This window comes from Neltuma alba, unplaced genomic scaffold (genome assembly GCF_004799145.2).
Source record: "Neltuma alba isolate B1F8T4 unplaced genomic scaffold, ASM479914v2 tig00005095_pilon, whole genome shotgun sequence".
Lineage (NCBI taxonomy): Eukaryota > Viridiplantae > Streptophyta > Magnoliopsida > Fabales > Fabaceae > Neltuma > Neltuma alba.
The window spans coordinates 1-7,583 of record NW_021633978.1 but is presented as its reverse complement, the minus strand read 5'-3'; the positions used below and the strand labels follow the sequence as shown (position 1 = coordinate 7,583).

At 38.0% G+C, this 7,583-nt stretch overlaps 1 pseudogene; it reads left to right on the top strand.

Moving 5' to 3' along the window:
- The first annotated feature begins 302 nt into the window (after positions 1-302).
- LOC114746769 (zinc finger protein BRUTUS-like) lies at positions 303-7,482 on the top strand (annotated as a pseudogene).
- Positions 7,483-7,583: the final 101 nt, after the last annotated feature.

Here is a 7,583-nt window from a genome sequence, read left to right as displayed (position 1 = left end):
GAGTACTGCGCATTACACATTGTTTTAAGAAAAACGAGTAACTCACACAAAGAATGATATTTATTAAAAAAATAAGAGAAAAATAAATAACAACCATAAATTATTATTATTATTATTTGGTAGGTAATATATCAGAAAAAATCTGTCTCGAGTGAAGAGTTATAAATCTAATAGCATTTGGCTTTTTCTCGGAAGGAGAAAGAAAGTGATAATTGGTTCACGTGGAGGAGTGGTGCCACGTGAGCCAACGATATAATGTTCGCTCTCTTCTTTTATCGACGACCAGACAACGAAGCCACTCACTCGTGCTATTCTGCACGCTCTTCTGTCCTCACAGCGACGGAAAAGCTCACAGTAAAGTTGGAGAGAAAAAGAGCACAGCGAGGGAGAGAGAGAGGTGATTATAGAGACGCCGAAACAGTTTCAATGAATCATCGGAAAGATTTTGATGTTTTGGATGCCTGAATCTTAAGTCAATTATATTCTCCCATGGTTCTCTCTCTGTAATGGCGATGCCAGACGGAGCTCTGGCTGTAATAAATGGCACTGTGAACGCGGTTGATTCCTCATCCTCATCTTCCATGACTGGCCTAAAGAAATCGCCTCTGAAATCACCGATTCTGATATTCTCTTTCTTCCATAAAGCTATTCGCTCTGCGCTCGATGGCCTCCATCGAGCCGCCTTGGATTTTGCCACTAACCAGCAAGCTGCTGCCTCTGACATCAAACCCTTGTTCGACCGCTGTCACTTTCTTCGTACCATCTATCAGCATCATTGCAATGCGGAGGATGAGGTGCGTTAGTTAGTGAAGTTGATAGGATTCTTCTTTTTCCTTTTCCAGACTGGGACTGATGATTCTGGTTAAAAAATATATTATGAGTTATCTACCATTGAATGATCATGTATTTACTTTATATTTTACTTTTTGAGGAGTTGTCTACTTTAAGACTTATCTTCATCTTCTTTGTTTGGTAAAGTTCTTCTTCTTCTATTTTTCCTCCTTACTCTCTTTCTTTTGCTCGTGAAAGAGTTTTAGCCATCGGATTGGACTGTTGATAACTTGCTTATGTCTTGTGAGTTATGATATCATGATTATCACAATGCCAGTGTAAACCATATAACACTCATACTAAGCACCGAAAGTTAGCTTTCTGAAAGAGTCTGATGGATTGCTTCTCTGTTTCATTTAAATCTTTTTATATGTGAACGCGCACCAAAATTTTTTTATATTTCCAACTTCCTATGAGTAATGTTATTAGGACCTATCTTCACCTTGAAGCGTTTTTCAGTCATCTTCCTGTACATGTTAAATCAGCTTTTGGTAATATCATCTGTATGGGAGGCAATATTATTGAATACAGATCGAAATGGTGAAACTTTTGAATCGAACAACCGAGAAGGAAAGACCTGAATACTCCTTGATGTTAATCTCAGTGCTAGCATTTCAAATGCAGTGCAATTTTAAAGGAAAAGAAGCAGACAAAATGATAAGGATGCTCTGGAGAGTTTTTTTAATTGGATATCGGATAATTACAAGGTTGAACGCTTAAAATGAGGTCTCTATAAACTCCACTTGCATGCTAATGGTAATTTTTTTTTTTTGGGGGGGGGGGACGTCATTTTGATGTGATCACTGGTTCTTTAGATCCAAAATATGGCTAAGAATTACATTAGTATGTCTTGACTTTCTTAAATCTGACATTCTTTATTTTTAAAAGTATAATTACATGGGATTCATCCAATTTGCTATCGTGTTTACTTTGAATTCACAGGTCATATTCCCTGCATTAGATATACGGGTAAAGAATGTTGCGCGGACGTACTTCTTGGAGCATGAGGGAGAGAGTCTTCTTTTTGACCAATTGTTCAGGCTGTTAAATTCAAATTTGCTAGAGGAAGAGGGCTGCCGTAGAGAATTAGCTTCTTGTACTGGTGCCCTTCGAACATCAATTAGCCAGCATATGTTTAAGGAAGAGGAGCAGGTAAATATATGATGATTCTACCGGTATCACTGATTTACCAGACTTTTAGATTTAATGGGTAAACTTGAATGTGATACTCAACATCCAAGGATATTCTTTGCATAATGTCTTGAACTGACCTTTTGCTGTCTCACTGCCTTCAATTAAAGTGTTTGTTTTGCTTGAATATAGCCACACATAGTAAAGTTTAACCAATTGAACAATCTTTTGTTGAAACAGTTCTTTTCTTTTGATGAACCATTTTTGCTTCAGCAGTTGAATAGAGAAATTTTAGTTATGTGACAAACTAACCCATATTTATGGTATATGATATATGGGATGTTATGGACAGTATGCCTTTCCAGATATGATATATGTGAATATCTTTGATATTTATGTTATACATTATTTCCTGTTAGACAATTGCTTTGCATACTGGGGCTGTAACTTTTTTCCCCACCAATCATCGATGTAGATTTTTTGATACCGACTTCTACAAAATCCAATATCCAGTCGTTGCATTGGGCAGGTCTTCCCCTTGGTTATTGAGAACTTTTCATTTAAAGAGCAGGCGTCACTGGTGTGGCAATTTCTTTGCAGCTTACCAGTTAAAATGATGGCAGAATTTCTTCCCTGGCTTGCCTTGTATGTATCATCTGATGAACATCAGGATATGCTTAAGTGCTTGTGCTCAGTAATTCCTGAAGAGAAGCTTCTTCAACAGGTAAGTTATTTGATTGGATGCTGTTGCTTAATGATTGAATCTGAATATTGTTTCAACTTGAATTTTCGGATTGTCAAGGTTGTCTTTGGATGGATGGAAGGGGTGAAGATTAAATGTAGAAGCTGCATAAATGATACCAAGGCTCACTGTGAGAATGTTGGGATGCATGACTTAACCAGTTGTTCTGAAAAGGTGTATTGTGTCTGTGAAACTTCCAAAACTGGAAAAAGGAAATGGATGGAGCTAAGGGTTGATCATACCACCTCTCATTCATCATGCCCTATAGATGAAATATTACTATGGCATAAGGCCATAAAACAAGAGTTGATTGATTTAACTGAGGCTGTTAGGAAGATACAGCTTTCCGGAAAATTTTCTGATTTGTCTGCGTTTAATGGGAGGTTGCACTTTATTACTGAAGTCTGCATCTTTCATAGGTGTGATCTTTATCCTCTTTAGTATAATTTCTATCGTAAGAAAGTTCATAGTTTGGCAGCCTTTTGCATTGTATTAACAATCTTTCGGACTGCATACAAGGAGGGTGAGTCTCATAAGTCATAGAAGTCATACCCCCGTCCCACCTCTATTACATGTTTCGGATGATTCAGTGTGTAAATAATATGCGATTTCAGGGATTTCTTTTCCCTCCATAGCACACTTTGGTAAATTTCCTGTCTTCGAAAGAAAGGCCAGTCTTGCACTTGGGCTCTTGTTACCCAAAAAAAAAAAAAGGCGAAAAGAAACAAGAAAAAGAAGATGGAAAAGACAAAAATGCACTGAGAGAAAGATAATGATGAAACACAATATTATATCATATATCTTCTTTTTTTTCCCCGTTAGATCCTCTGCAGTGCCGACGTAATATGTGAGCTTATTTTCTTGGCTGCAGCATTGCTGAGGACAAAGTTATATTCCCTGCTATAGATGCAGAGCTTTCTTTTCTTGACGAACATGCCGATGAGGAACTTCAGTTTGGCAAGCTTAGATCCCTGATGGAAGGAATTCAGAATGCTGAAGCCAACTCTCCATCTACTGAGGATTACATGAAGTTGAGGTCTCACACTGAACAAATAAAGGCCACCATACTGAAGCACTTTGACAATGAGGAAGCCCAGGTGAGCTCATCTCTCTTTTAAAAGTGACCAACAATTCTGCCTGCTATTTCGAATGGGGTCTAAATCAGCCAGACGTTCTCTATGCTTCGATGTCTTTCTGTCTAAACTCTAAAGAACCAAGATGGTTCGCCAGAACTTTATATATGTGTTTCAATTCAGCATCAAGGCATTATTAGTATTGTGATTGGGCACATCTTGCTGTCATTATGATCTATCTAACAACATCTCATGCTGATAGGTTCTACCGCTTGCACGGAAACATTTTAGCCCCCAACGACAACGAGAATTACTTTATGAAAGTTTGCGCTTGATGCCTTTGAAATTGATCGAATCTGTAATACCGTGGCTGGTCGGATTTCTCAGTGAAGAAGAAGCGAAGTTATTTCTACTGAATATGTATATGGCAGGTGTAGTGTTTTCCCATCCTCAAATAATATGTTTAAGTCTCTGTTCTGCTTCTAACTTTCAGAGTTATCTAGTGCAGCCCCAACAACAGATTACGCATTAATTACACTGTTTTCTGGTTGGGCATGCAAGACAAAATCCAGGAACGATGGTTCCTTTTCAAGTAAAACAGGTTTGTGTTCTGCAAGGAAACTATCGGATGTAGAAAATAATAGCCCATCATTCTGCCTCTGTGTTCCTTCATTCAGTCCCGAGAATAAATACTCATCCATTCAGCAAGATGATTCACGTGGAAGTAGTGGACCAGTCAAATATGGAAAGCTAGAACTGAGGGATAATGATGTGTCTTCCCACGCTGGAACTAAAGAATCTTTTACGTCACCTGATAATCAGATTTGCTGTGTCCCTGGATTAGGGGTAAATGCAAGTCATCTGGGCGCGAATTCATTTGTCCCTGCAAAATCTCTGCGATCCTTGTCTAATGGTCTGTGCCTTCCCTGAACTCTAGTCTATTTGTCTGGGAAACAGATATAGTCTCTGCTGACAATGGGTTCAAAACGCGACCCATTGATAACATATTTAAATTTCATAAAGCCATTTGTAAAGACTTGGAGCATATAGATGTCGAATCTGGAAAATTATTTGACTGTGATGAAAATTTCCTGAGAAGGTTCACCGGTAGATTTCGCTTGTTGTGGGGTTTGTACAGAGCTCATAGCAATGCTGAGGATGATATAGTATTTCCAGCATTAGAATCAAAAGAAACTCTTCATAATGTGAGCCACTCCTACACTTTGGACCATAAGCAGGAAGAGAAGTTATTTGTAGATATTTCATTTGGACTCTCAGAGCTAACTCAATTACATAATCCTTGAATAATAAGAATTCATCTGACCATATTACCAGCTTCTACTCTGATTATTCTGGTTGCTCTGATACCATACAAAAATACAATGAGCTAGTTACAAAGATTCAGGGCATGTGCAAGTCTATCAGAGTAACGCTAGATCAACATATCTTTCGTGAGGAACTTGAATTATGGCCACTATTTGACGTTCATTTTTCTGTGGAAGAACAGGATAAAATTGTTGGTCGTATAATTGGTACTACTGGGGCAGAGGTTCTTCAATCAATGCTGCCATGGGTAACTTCTGCTCTCTCACAAGAGGAGCAAAACAAAATGATGGACACATGGAAAGGCAGGCTACCAAAAATACCATGTTCAAAGAGTGGCTTAATGAATGGTGGGAAGGGCCCACTTCAATTTCAAACGCATCCACATCTAGTGACCGTGTTTCACTAGGTTAGCTACTATTTCCAGCATTTGTGATCTCTACAGTGAATCCCCTGTTGTATTTGTTTTCAAGATCAAACTTAAATGTTGCTATATGTTTGAATTTTTTTTGTAATGTCTTCTGCTTTTAATAATTTAGGTGCTGATGCCTTTGACAATTTGGATCAGAATCTTCAAGCTTTCAGGCCCGGGTGGAAAGATATATTCAGGATGAACCAGAATGAACTGGAGTCAGAAATTAGAAAAGTTTCTCGAGATTCAACTCTTGATCCAAGAAGGAAATCCTATCTCATTCAAAATCTATTGACTAGGTCCGTTTCTTTTAATATTTTATGAACCTCTAAGTTCCATTTCGCTGTTTTAATGCATTGTTTGGCTATCTTAGTCGCTGGATAGCTTCTCAGCAGAAGTCATCTAAAGCAACAACAGATGAATTTGGAAATGGAGATTTACTTGAAAGATCACCTTCCTTTCATGATCCAGAGAACAAAATCTTTGGTTGTGAGCATTACAGAGAAAATTGTAAACTCCTTGCTGCTTGCTGTGGAAAGCTATTCTCCTGCAGGTTTTGCCATGACAAAGTCAGTGACCATTCCATGGATAGGTAATTTTGCACGCGCGCATCTGCGCACACTCATTTTCTCTTTTTGACCTAGTTTTCTAGCATATATAAACTATATAGTAATGTGCTTGCAGGAAGGCTACAACTGAGATGATGTGCATGTGCTGCCTGCAATTGCAGCCAATTGGACCAGTTTGTGCAGCTCCTTCTTGTGGTGGTCTGTCAATGGCAAAGTACTACTGTAGTATTTGCAAGTTTTTGATGATGAAAGGTGTTTATTTGATTTCTATACTACCTTTCTCTCTTCTCTTCCCTTAAATTGTCCAGGGGTAGGACCCAGTAACTTTAACAGTAAGAGGATTGACTCTTTTGTTTTTTTTTTTTGGTGGTGAACTTAAAGCAACCTCAAAAGTAAAAGGGTTGATTCACCTCAGGAAGGATCTCCACAGAACAACTTCATCATGTTGCTTGTTTCTATGTTTTGTATATGTTGTTGCAAATCTGCGTTTTATTATTTGCAAATTTACCAAGTCTCATGTTTTACAGAACCCCAAACTGACAATAGAAGAATTTGTTCTTCTTTTTGTTAAATTGGGTTAAAGTCCTCCTATATTCATCCTGAATTCTATAAGAATTTCAGAAACTGAGTTCAGTTCTTTGTTAATGGTCTTGCATCGTCTGCGATACTACTAAAAATATGATTTTTTGCAGGTCAGTTTACCATTGCCCTTTCTGCAATATATGCCGTCTGGGGAAAGGACTCGGTGTTGATTCCTTCCATTGCATGCAATGTAATTGTTGCTTGTCAATGCAATTAGTTGACCACCAGTGCCAGGAAAAAAGCTTAGAAACAACTGCCCCCATCTGCTGTGATTTTTTGTTCACATCTAGTACATCTGTCAGAGCTCTTCCTTGTGGCCATTTCATGCATTCCACTTGCTTTCAGGTCATTGTCATCTTTTGATTCTTTCCTTTTTCAGATCCTGGAATGCAATTGTGGATAGACATGATAAATTCTACATTTGTCCCCTCTTTTCAGGCATATACTTGTAGTCACTACACCTGTCCAATTTGTCGCAAATCTTTGGGAGACATGGCAGTAAGAGATACACCCTCTTTCATATAAAACTTCATAATTCTTTTATGTCATGGTTCTTTTGGGCAGCATCAATATGATGCTGTACTTTCTTCCCCTTTACTCCGCATTCAAATCTTTATTCAGTCATCTTTATCCGTTCAAGTAGCTGAAATTCTCACCATGAGCATCAAAAGTATTTGGATAGTAGCAATTCCTCGATGAGAATTTGACTTGATGGATGTTCTATAATGGGCAGATAATAATCACATTACACTCTACATGGGATATTGACTCAACTGAGTACACTAGTACAAGGACTTCAAAATTGAATTAACAGAAGCCATAAGTAAAACATGATGTTAAAATGTTGAATAACGAACATTTGTAAAACAACATAAGCAACCCATCTTTATGATCATTGTTGTTTCCATAATTCATTTCCA